The following is a 12,584-nucleotide window of genomic DNA, read 5'->3' on the forward strand; positions in this document are numbered from 1 at the left end:
CCATTCTTCCAGCCCCCCAGGCCCTCTTTCATGATCGAAGCCTGAAGTTTCAAATGACAGAGCGGGAATGTAGGCAAAACATTCAATGGACATGCATGGTAATAATTTCTTCTTACAGAATGCCTGAGTTTCACTTTGTGTCTTGAGCAGAGAATTTAGGAATTTCAATTTGCCATTCTTTGCAACGACCAGCACCTTTGGAAGCAGCCACTCCCATAAGGAAGCAGTCCCTCATGTTCTTTGTACTCTTTGGTTGGGGTGGATACTCAAGTACCTGAGGCCTTGAAGTGTTCACTTCAACCAAGATAATCACAGATGATCATGAAAACAGCTAGCTGTCACTGCATGCCAAGGAATGCCAGAGCCCCCTTCCTTAATGCCAACTGGATTTCCCCTGCCTTGTGCCCCAACGAGCCTAGGTAATCAAATCTCACATCTCCCTATGGGTCCATAAAGGGTGCCAACGCTTTGGATACTGATTTCTTGTTTTTTTCTTCTTTTCTTTCTTTCTTTTTCTTTTCTTTCTTTTTTTTTTCTTTTTCTTTTTTTTTTGAAATGGAATCTTGCTCTGTTACCCAGGCTGGAGTGCAGTGGCTCATTGCAATCTCCACCTCCCGGGTTTAAGCGATTCTCCTGCCTCAGCTTCCTGAGTAGCTGGGATTACAGGCACCCACTACCACACCCAGGTAATTTTTGTATTTTTAGTAGAGACGGAGTTTCACCATGTTGGGCAGGCTGGTCTTGAACTTCTGACCTCAGGTGATCCACCCGCCTTAGCTTCTCAAAGTGCTGGGATTACATGGCCTAAAGTATATTTTTAATTGCTGTTCTTTAGTGGCTATTTTTAAATCTGTAGCTACCTATCATTTGATAAACCCTTTTGTTCTTGTATCGCACTTATTCTCCATTATGACAAAACAGCGATTCTTAATAATAGTAGATTTTATTAATTTTTCTGTGAGAGTTTGTTATTAAATCTGGAGACATTTTTCCTAAGTATCATTTCCAAGGACTATGCTTATTTAATTAATTAAATTGGGTTTCCCTTAATACCTGCGGCTAGATTTATGGTGAGGTTTGGCTTCCAACTGACAGCCCTCATATCTTCAAGGCCTCAAGATGTGCCTCTCTAGCTGGTCATCAGCTTGCCAGGCTTCTAGAAAGAATAATAATAATCCACACTCTAGCCTGTGAATACAACTTTGTCAGAAGCAGGTCTCTGGTGGGACTGACTTTTCTTTCAAGCCTATATACCAGTCAGAAAGAAATTCCAAGTACATTTCTTTCCTACACTCTGAGCTTGAGAAAAAACAAACAAACAAACAAACAAACAAACAAAAACCCAAGTTGCTGTAATAGAAATTGGAATGGGAAAGTGATGATAAATATAAGCGAATTTTATTGTTTAAGAAAAATACTTTAAAACTGGGGAGAGGCTAGGCACGGTGGCTCATGCCTCTAAGCACTTTGGGAGGCCAAGGCGGGTGAATCACTTGAAGTCAGGAGTTCGAGACCAGCCTGGCCAACATGACAAAAACCCGTCTCTACTAATAACACAAACACACACACACGCGCGCATACGTGCACACACACACACACACAAATAGTCATGCGTGGTGGCATGCACCTGTAATTCCAGGTACACAGGAGGCTGAGGCATGAGAATCACTTTAACCCAAGAGGCGGAGGTTGCAGTGATCTGAGATTACGCCACTACACTCCAGCCTGGGCGACAGAGTGAAATTGTGCTTCAAAAATACATAAATAAATAAAACTAAAATAAGGGAGAGAAGGTAAAAATAGGTTTAGGGAGCCATGAGCAGGGGAAAGGGAGATGAGAAGGATACCACATCCAGGATTTGTGGGGAGAAGGACTCAAACAGAACGCAAAGAGCCTTTTAGGAAAGCTGGAAGCAATTGAGGTGAACAAGAGAATAAGCAGAAGGACGAGGCCAGATTGTGGTGAGGCTAGCTCTTCACCATCTCACTCCAACATTACTGTGACACAATAGCTCACAAAACTAACAATTTGCAGTTAGCAATATCCTTTAAGAAGATATTTCTGAGCTTTCAAAGATGTCCAGCCCTCACTGACCCACTGCAGTATCCTTCTCATCACTTCCCTTCTTTCTTTCTTTTCTCTCTCTCTCTCTCTCTCTCTTTCTTTCTTCCTCTCTCTCTCTCTCTCTTTTTTTCTTTCTTTCTTTCTGACAAGGTTTCATTCTGTCACCTAGGCTGGAGTGCAGAGGTGCGATCTCAGCTCACTGCAACCTCCGCCTCCTGGGTTCAAGCGATTCTTGTGCCTCACCCTCCCAGGAAGCTGGGACTACAGGTGTGGCCACGACACCCAGCTAATTTTTGCATTTTTAGTAGAGAAGGGGTTTCACCATGTTGGCCTAGCTGGTCTCAAACTCCTGACCTCAAGTGATTCGCCTGCCTCAGCTTTCCGAAGTGCTAGGATTATAGGCGTGAGCCACTGTGCCTGGCCTGCTCATTTCTTTCTTATCTGTACAACTCAAACTTGGGACTTCTCTGTCTGTGATCCAAAGTCCTCCCTCCTCCAAAGAGGCAATCACATCTGGTTTGGTCACAGGATACCCTGTAACAGAAAATGATACAAGACTTGGGCACGTCTGTGTGGGCTTTGGGATCTCAAAAAGTTAGAAAGGTACATATTCACGAGGGTAAATTTCACATGGGAGATGAAAATAGAAACACATTGTTCAGTCTAGGAGGGATTAAGAATCTTTAATCCCTAGAACCTGAGGTCAAAATATTGAAGCACTTCAGAGATGGAAAGTTATTCTACTAGATATACCATGAATTACTCAGGGAAGCCATCCTCACCCACAGAGACCAAATGGCTAAAGTTCCATAGTATCACATCTCTATATCTCTCTATAGTTCTCTAGCATCACAGGGTCCTCTGAGGAGGACCAATCAGTTCCACTGCTCCTGGGTGAAATCCACAGCCACATTGTCAAATGACATGATCCCTGTAATTGAATGCTTCTATTCAATAGGTCGGATAAAAATCAAAATGATAATACTTTCAAAAATAAAGAACATATTCTTCAGAGAGAATATTTCATTTCAAAAAGGACTTTTTCATTTGAAATGAAATATTTCATTTCAAAAAGGGCTTTTCTGAGATATTTGCAATACCTATCTACAGCAAAGGACTTTTATACTATAGAAACTATAAAGAACTCCTACAAACAATAAGATAAATATAGATAGATAATCCAATAGAAAAACCAGAAAAAAAGATTTGAACAGGTAATTCACAAAAGAGAATACCCAAATGGCCAATACATATGTAAAAAGGTGCTCACCATCACTAGTCATCAGAGAAAGGCAAACTTAAACCACAATGAGATACCACTATATGCCAACAGAAAACTAAAATTAAGACCAACAATCTTCAGCTTTCCTGAAAGGTTTTTTGAATCCTTTCTTCCTTCCTTCCCTCCTTCCTTCCTTCCTTCCTTCCTTCCTTCCTTCCTTCCTTCCTTCCTTCCTTCCTTCCTTCCTTCCCTCCCTCCCTCCCTCCCTCCCTCCCTCCCTCCCTCCCTCCTTCCTTCCTTCCTTCCTTCCTTCCTTCCTTCCTTCCTTCCTTCCTTCCTTCCTTCCTTTCTTTCTTGAGACGGAGTTTTGCTCCTATCACGCAGGCTAGAGTACAGTGGCACGATCTCGGCTCACTGCAACCTCCGCCTTCCGGTTTCAAGTGATTCTCCTACCTCAGCCTCCGAAGTAGCTGGGATTACAGGCGCCTGACACCACGCCTGGCTAATTTTTGTATTTTTAGTAGAGATGGTGTTTCACCATGTTGGTCAGGCTGGTCTCAAACTCCTGACCTCGTGATCCGCCCACCTTGGCCTCCCAAAGTACTGGGATTACAGGCGTGAGCCACCCCACCAGGCCCAGCTATCTGCATTCTATTTGAGTCTTTCTCCCCCTAAATCCTGGATCTGTTCAACCCTTCCAATTTCCCTCCAAATGTTGGCTGGAGGTAGAGCAACTGAAGCTCTCATACATTGTCGGTGGAAGTAAAATGGTGTAGGCACTTAACAGATTGGTAGAATCTAATAAAGCTGAACATCTAAATTAACATCTAAGTTAGTTTATCTAACTTATCTGCAAGAGGTAGATGATACACCTAACCTAGGATTCAGCAACTCCACTCTTAGGTATATACCCAGTGGAAATGCACACGTATATTCACCAAGACATGCACAAGAATACTCACAGAAGCATTATTTGTAATAGCTAAAATGGAATATCCAACAGCAGGGGAATGGATTAACAATTGTGATATGTTTATACAAAAGGAATAGTGAATAGTATGGAAAAAGAACAGACTACTGACACATAAAGTAACAAGGATGGATCTCAAAAACATTATGGTAAGTAAAAGAAGCCAGATCCAAAAGAATAATAATGTGTGATTCCATTTATACGACATTCAAGAACTGGCAAAAATAATCTATGGTGGTAGAAATCAGAAAGTCGTTAGCCGTGAATCAAGCGATAGTGATTGGAAGTGGCATGATGGAGGCTTCTGGGTGGCTTGTCATTTCCTGCTTTTTGATCCAGCTATGGGTTACAAAGGTGTTTTCACTTGGCAGAAGTTCATTAAACCGTATACTTTATACGCTTTTCTCTGTATGTTCTGCTTCAATAAAAGGTCTGACCCAAAACATTTTCATCTAAGTTAGTTTTCCCTAAAAGGTTTTAAAAAACAGTAAGAGGGTCGGGCACAGTGGCTCACACCTGTAATCCCAGCACTTTGGGAGTTCGAAATCAGACTGGCCAACATGGTGAAACCCTGTCTCTACTAAAAATACTAAAAATACAAAAATTAGCAGGGCATGATGGCACGCGCCTATAATCCCAGCTACTCAGGAGTCTGAGGCAGGAGAATGGCTTGAACCCGGAGGCAAAGGTTGCAGTGAGCCAAGATTGCGCCACTGCACTCCAGCCTGGGCAACAGAGTGAGACTCTGCCTGAAAAAAAAAAAAAAAAAAAAAAAAAGCAAAGCAAAGAAAAGAAAAAGGCTGGGCGTGGTGGCTCATGCTTATAATCTCAGCACTTTGGGAGGCCAAGGGAGGTGGATCACCCGAGGTCAGAAGTTCAAGACCAGCTTGGCCAACGTGGTGAAACCCCGTCTCTACTAAAAATCCAAAAAATATTAGCTGGGCGTGGTGGCGCATGCCTGTAATCCCATCTACTTCGTAGGCTGAGGCAGGAGAATCACTCGAACCTGGGAAGGGGAGGTTGTAGTGAGCTGAGATCGTGCCCTTGCACTCCAGCCTGACCAACAAGAGCTAAACTCCGTCTCAAAAAAAAAAAAAAAAAAAAGTAAGAGAAAGATTTAAAACTCCCACAGAAAAAAAAGTAGCATTTGTCAACTTCATTGACAAACACACACAAAAGAAATGAGATATTTTCAACTATCAAATGGCAAGGATTAAAACCATGACAAGAAGATTAGAAAGGGTATTTTCATTCATTATTAGTGGGGGGTGTCAACTTGAACTAACTTTTCAAAAGGCAATTTGGCAATGTCTATGAAAGTTCAAAACGTGCCCACCTTATGAACCAGACATTCTAGAAATGCTCACCACTGTGTACAAAGATAGATGACAAGATAAAAAAATAACAGATACTGCTGAGGTTGTAGACAAAAGGGAATGCTTATACACTGTTGGTGGGAATGTAAATTAACTCAACCACTGTGAAAAGCAGCGTGGCAATTCTTCAAAGAGCTAAAGAGAGAATTACCATTCAACCTAGCAATCTCATTACTGGGTATATAGCCAAAGGAATATAAATTGTTCTACCACAAAGATGCATGCATGCATATGTTCATTGCAGCACTATTCACAATAGCAAAGACATGGAATCAGCCTAAATGCCCATCAATGGTAGACTGTACAAAGAAAATGTGGTGCATATGCACCATGGAATACTATGCAGCCATCAAAAAGAATGAGATCAGGCCAGGTGCACTGGCTCTTGCCTGTAATCCCAGCACTTTAAGAGGCCAAGGTGGGAGGATCATGTGAGCCCAGGAGTTCAAGACCAGCCTGGATGACATAGCAAGACCTCATCTCTAGACTTCGTCTCTACAAAAAACAATAATAACAATTTTGAAAAGAACAAGATCATGTCCTTTGCAGCAACATGAATAGAGCTGGAGGCCATTATCCTTGACAAACTAACACAGGAACAGAAAACTAAATACGGCATGTTCTCACTTATAAGTGGGAACTAAATGATGAGAACTGATGGACACAAAGAGGGGAACAACAGACACTGGGGCCTACTTGAAGGTGGAGGGTGGGAGGAGGGAGAGGATTAAAAACATAACCATTGGGTTTAGTACCTTGGCAATGAAATAACCTGTACAACAAATCCCCGTAACATGAGTTTACCTATATAACAAACTCGCACATGTACTCCTGAACCTAAAATAAAAGTTAAAGAAAAAGACAAGAGAGATCACTGCCGCACTGTAGCAGAAATTACACAGAAGTCCTTCAATATGGGGCTGATTAATAAATCATGATACATGCATACAAGAAAAAAAAAAGCATCTCTTAAAAATATCACTATGTCCTGATACTGAAATACCTTCCATCAACAAGTGTTCATTAAGTCGGGGCTATTCCAGCTCTAAGTTCCAGTGAGCAGCTGTGCAAGCCCATGCCATCTGCTTATCCACTCTGGTACTCAGCTTCCTTATCTGTAAGAGGTAGATAACAATGGTACCTACTTCCTAAGGTCATTATGAGAACTAAAAGTGATCACGCATATATAATGCTTAGTAAGGTGTCAGGTGCAGTGTAAGTTCACTACATGTTGGCTCCTGTTGTGTCACTTCTATTATCATTATCATTACTACTGTGACCATTATTAATATTATTCTGGAAAGGGCAAATGGAATGACAAAACAGTTTTACCTAATGAGCAGATTTTAGCAAAAGGAAGACATTTACATACATATATATTTATATGTGTATGTAAATATAAAGAGAAAGAACAAGGGGGAGAGAGAGGTGTATAGGTGGAAATTAACCAAATTCATCAGAAATTGGTTATTTGGAATGACTGGTGATATGGGATTATAAGTGAATTTCCCCTTTTAGATTGTATATTCCTCAAGAGTTTGGATTTTTGGTGTGCCACTTCTAAATCACTTCTGTAGCAAGAGAAAAAAATGACAAAATAATATAGACTTTCTTAAAAAGGGCAGAAGGGAAAGTACTGAACATGCTTAGGGACATCATGAATTCTGAGCCTAAAAAGGAAAAGGGCAGACCTTCGGGTTGCTCAGGCTGTACTGAAACCCCAGATGTGGAAAAACTACATATAGATTAGAAAAGAATTTGAAGGGCATGGGGTTTACTGATTCTTCCTGATGATCAAGGTTTTATCCATATATTGAGCCAGAACATAAGAGGTATTTATGCAGACATGACTTTGATTTCCTGAAGAGTCACATCTTTTTAGTTCTGCTTTAGCAGGACACCTTTGGTTCACATGAAGACATATTTTAAGTCACAGCAGAGCAATCCTATCCCTGTATTTATCACAAGATTGCTGATAAGGGACTTGGCTGATGCATCAGAGAACTGTCTTATCAAGGAAATCTTTGCTTCTGAGGAAGTGGCTTACTTTCTCTGTATGGGTGAGATAAAGAAAGCAAATGAGCTTTTTCCCCCTCTACGTTGTGGCTTCTAGGAAGCTCAGAAAAATAACTGTAGCTCAACATAATTATGTAGAATCCTATGATATATATATAGACATTTCAGCCTGGCCCTGGTTTTGCTCTACTTCCGTATTCCTTTTTATGTGTTTATATGTATCCATTTTATGGTATTAATAATAATATAATAATATTAAACTCATGTATGTGCTAGGCATTGTTGTAAACACTTATATTGACTCAATTGATATACACAACAACCATACAAGGCAGGCATTATTATTATTATCATTAACATCATCATCCCCATTTTACAGTTAGGGAAACTAAGGCACAAAGAGGTTAAATGACGGCTCTGCCCACAGACCACCAGCCCTCTCACTTCCGTTCTATGTGAACTCTGCCCTGCCTCATACCCTGCTCTGATGTTAAGATCTGAATTCCTATTCGGGCAAGGTCCCCTTGTGTTTCCACAATCAGTCACAACTTCCTCTGACAGCCACCTTTTTCCGACCTTTACCCAGGATTAGGTACTGCCAGTCACTATATTTTCTCATGCACAGTACCGTTCCCAAAGCCATTGGCACTAGCAGCCAAAGTTGTTTTGTGGTTTTCTTTAATTTAAGGATTAAATTTTTAAAAATTGTACATATTTGTGGGGTGTAGAGTGGTTATTTCAATATATGCATACAATGTGTAATGATCAAATCAGGGTAATTAGCATGTGCATCGCCTCAAATATTTATCATTTCTTTGCGTTGGGAATATTCAAAATCTTCTCTTCTAGGTATTTAAAAATGTACAATAAATTATTGCTAACTATAGTTATCGAACAGTGCTATAGAACACCAAAACTTTTTTGTTCCTTAACTGCAATGATTGTACGTCTTTGGCTGGCAAGAAAAATGGCCGTGCCAGTAAACCAGCTTGTCAAGGGAGCAGGCATCTTTAGAGCCCTTACCATTCCGTACAGGAGAGTAATATGCCTCTTAAGGTTTGGAAAAGATAGAACTCCGAGAGGACTTTGAAGACTTGGCGATAAAAGTGGGGCCCTTTGTGCAAAGTTAGTGACGGGCAAATTATGGGCGTGTATGGGGTGTTTCAAGAGAACGGGTGTGTAAAAATGCAGAGTTCAGGACCACAGACCCCTCCGCTGGGAGATACCACTGAGGAGATGGGGGAGGCCTGAAATGGTACGGACCTCCCCGGTACCTATCGCCGGGGAGAAAGGATGCAGAGTCGGTGAAAATACATTCCTCCCTCCACAGGTCAGTATCACTGGGCAGACAAGGAGAACGTGTGGAGCTGGTAGTTCTTTCAAGAAAACAACAGTAGGGAGATAAATACTATTAACCTAGCGGTGGCGAAGGCTCAGGTTGGGACAGTCCGTTGTGGAAGATACCACTGGTGCAAATAGGGAGGTGTGGTACAGTCTGTCCTCGGAAAAAGAAACGTGAAGAAAGTGACATTGGTAAACATAGGCGCAGGGAGAGTTGGAGACAGAAGCCTAGGGATAAAGGAGCCCGGGTGAGGTGGAATCTTAGTCGGAGACTAGGTGAGAAGACAGATCTGATTGTGACCCCGCCAGACCTCCTGGGAACCTGTTGCAGAGAGATTTGAGAGGGCGGAGATTCCAGAGTCCCAGTCCTATGGGGCCTTCCTGAGGCCTAGGGGAATAACCGGGAGACAGACAGTGATCAGGTTCCGGACCTCAAGCACTCTGCCCTATTAATCACATTCTACCAATTGATCACCTGAAAGAAAATGCACAGGTGAGCCCTTTCAGGCTATTGCAATAGGGAAAACTTTCCTTAATGAGGAACATCCCAAAGACAAGGAAGGAGACCTCGGGTTGTATAGAGGCAGGTAAGGAAAGGAGTCATCCTTGAGTCATCAGGACAGATAGAGATAGGTCTTATCTCAGAATATGCAGATACATTAGGGACTACTATAGACTGAATTGCGCCCCTCCCCCATCCCCCAAATTCGTATGTTGAAGCCCAAACTCTCAATGTGATGGTATTTGAGGATGGGGCCTTTGGGAGGTAATTAAGGCTATATGAGGTCATGAGGGTGGGGCCTTGGTGTAATGGGATTAGTGCTCTTTTAAAAACAGACGTCCAAGAGTTTGCTCACTCTCTCTCCATTTGCACAAAAAAGAGGTGATGTGAGAACAGAGTAAGAAGGCAGTTGTCTGCAAGCCTTATGGCTTTCTTTTTAGAGAACCCTCACCAGGAACCAAATCAGCTGGCCTCTTCATCTTGGACTTCTCCCAGCCTCCAGAACTATGCCAAATAAACCTCTGGTTTAACCCATCCAGTCTGTGGCATTTTATTATGGTAGCCTGAGCAGGCAATCCAGAGACTTTTAAAGTTAGCCCTTTGCTGGAACCCCAAAGGGAGCTGGGAGCTGTGAGAATTTTGTAACCATGACTGCTTTCCAGGAGCACAGGACCCATTCAGATATAAAGTAACACCGTCACTCCCCTTCCAGCTCACTCTGCCCTCATGGCTCCTACTCCTTCCCACTCTACCAATCATTCACATCTATTCTCTCCCACGGTGCCCCCAGTTTCCCCCCATTCAGTCACACTGCCATTTGCTTTCATTCATTCTGCTTCATGGCCACCGTTCACACATCTTGTACCTCATATAAACACCTTTTTTTTTATTGTGGTAAAATACACATAACGTGAAACTTAGCTATTTTAACTATTTTACATTGTACAATTCAGTGCCATTTAGGACATTCACAGTATTGTGCAACTATTACCACTATTTAATTCTAGACCGTCTTCACCACCCCAAAAGGAAACCCCATCCCCATTAAACAATCATTCTCTATTCCCCTTTCCCCCCAGTCCCTGGCTACCACTTAATCTGCTTTCTGGTGCTATAGATTTGCCTATTATGGCTATTTCATATAAGTAGAATCATACACTATGTGGTCTTTTGTGTCTGGCTTCTTTCACGTGGCATAACGTCTTCAAGGTTAATCAGTAACAGTACTTCATTCCTTTCTGTGGCTGAATAATATTCCATTGTATGGATATACTATACTCTATTTGGTTTACCCACTCATCAGTTGATAGATATTTGAGCTGTTCTACCTTTTGGCTATTATGAATAGTGCTGCTATGAACATTGGTGGATAAGTTTTTGTTTGAATGCCTACCTGTTTCCCATTTTATTACATATATAACTAGGAGTGGAATTGCTGGATCATATGGTATTTCTATGTTTAACTTTTTGAGGAACCACCAAACTGTTTCCTACAGTGGCTGTACCATTTTACTTTCCAACCAGCAGTGTATTAGGGTTCCAATTTCTCCACATCCTCTCTAACACTTGTTGTTTTGTTGGTTTTTATTGTAGTCATCCTAGCAGATGTAAAGTGGTATCTAATTGTGGTTTTGATTTGAATTTCCCTGATGACTAATAACAAATCTTTTCATGAGCTTATTGGCCATGTGTATATCATGTATATCTTATTTGGAAAAATATATATTCAAGTCCTTTGCCCAGTGTTAACTGGGTATTTTTTGGTTATTAGATTGTAAGAGTTCTTTATATATTCTGGATACCCTTATCAGATTATAATTTTCCCATTCTCTGGGTTGTCTTTTCATTCTCCTGATAATGTCATTTGATACACAAAAGTTTTCATTTTTATTAAGTCAAATTATTCATTTTTTTATTTTGTTCCTTATGCTTTTGGTATCATATCTAAGAACAATTGCCAAGTCCAAAGTCATGAAGATTTATTCCTTCATTTTCTTCTAGTTATTTTACAGTTTTAGTTCTTATATTTAGGTCTTTGATCCATTTTGAGTTAACTTTTATATATGGTATGGGGTTATGGTACAACTTCATTCTTTTACATGTGGATATCTATTTTTTCCAGTGCCATCTGTTGAAGGGACTATTCTTTCCCCATTAAATGATCTTGGCATCCTAATCAAAAATCATTTGAGCTGCATGGGTTTTTTTCTGGACTTTCAATTCTATTCCATTGATCTATATGTTTATCCTGGTGCCAGCACCACACTGTTTTGATTACTGTACCTTTGCAGTAAGTTTTGAAATAGGGAAGTGTGAGTCTTCCAACTTTGTTCTTCTTTTTCAAGATGATTTTGGCTATCCAGGGACTCTTGCAACTCCATATAAATTTTAGGATTAACTTTCCCCTTATGCACAAAAGGGATTTGGGATTTTGCTAGAGATTACATTGAATATGTAGGTTGCTTTGGGGAGTATTGCCATCTTGAAAATGTTAAGTTTTCCTTAACTATCCACGAACACTTTCCTTTTATTTAGTTTTATTTTTTATTTAGTTTTTCCTTTTATTTAGTTTTCCTTACTTTTTTTTTTTTTTTTTTGAAGTCTCGCTCTGTCACCCAGGCTGGAGTGCAATGGTGTGATCTTGGCTTACTGTAACCTCCACCTCCCAGGTTCAAGCAATTCCCCTGCCTTAGAACCTCCTGAGTAGCTGGGATTACAGGCGCCCACCACTACACCTGGATAATTTTTTTTGTATTTTTAGTAGAGACAGAGTTTCACCATGTTGGCCAGGATGGTCTTGAACTTCTGACCTCAGATCTTGAACACCTGCCTCGGCCTCACAAAGTGCTGGGATTACAGGCGTGAGCCACCGCACCCGGCCTTCTTTACTTTCTTTCAGCAATGTTTTGTACAGGTCTTGCATCTGCTTGGATAACTTTATTTCTCAGTATTTTATTCTTTTTATCCTATCGTAAACAAAATTGTTATCTTAATTTACGTTTTGGATTTTTCATCGATAGTGTATAGAAAAGCAATTGATAGTTGTGTGTTGATCTTGTATTCTGCCATTTTGCAAGATTTGTTTATGAGTT

General features: G+C 40.9%; 1 long non-coding RNA gene across 1 annotated transcript; it reads left to right on the forward strand.

Annotated features, from left to right (window-relative positions):
- The first annotated feature begins 8,881 nt into the window (after window positions 1-8,881).
- On the forward strand, window positions 8,882-10,030 carry LOC141409459 (uncharacterized). The gene is made up of 2 exons (XR_012430320.1): window positions 8,882-9,483; window positions 9,933-10,030. It is a non-coding gene; the product is annotated as an uncharacterized lncRNA (long non-coding RNA).
- Window positions 10,031-12,584: the final 2,554 nt, after the last annotated feature.

This window comes from Macaca fascicularis, chromosome X, assembly GCF_037993035.2.
Source record: "Macaca fascicularis isolate 582-1 chromosome X, T2T-MFA8v1.1".
NCBI classification, from domain to species: domain Eukaryota; kingdom Metazoa; phylum Chordata; class Mammalia; order Primates; family Cercopithecidae; genus Macaca; species Macaca fascicularis.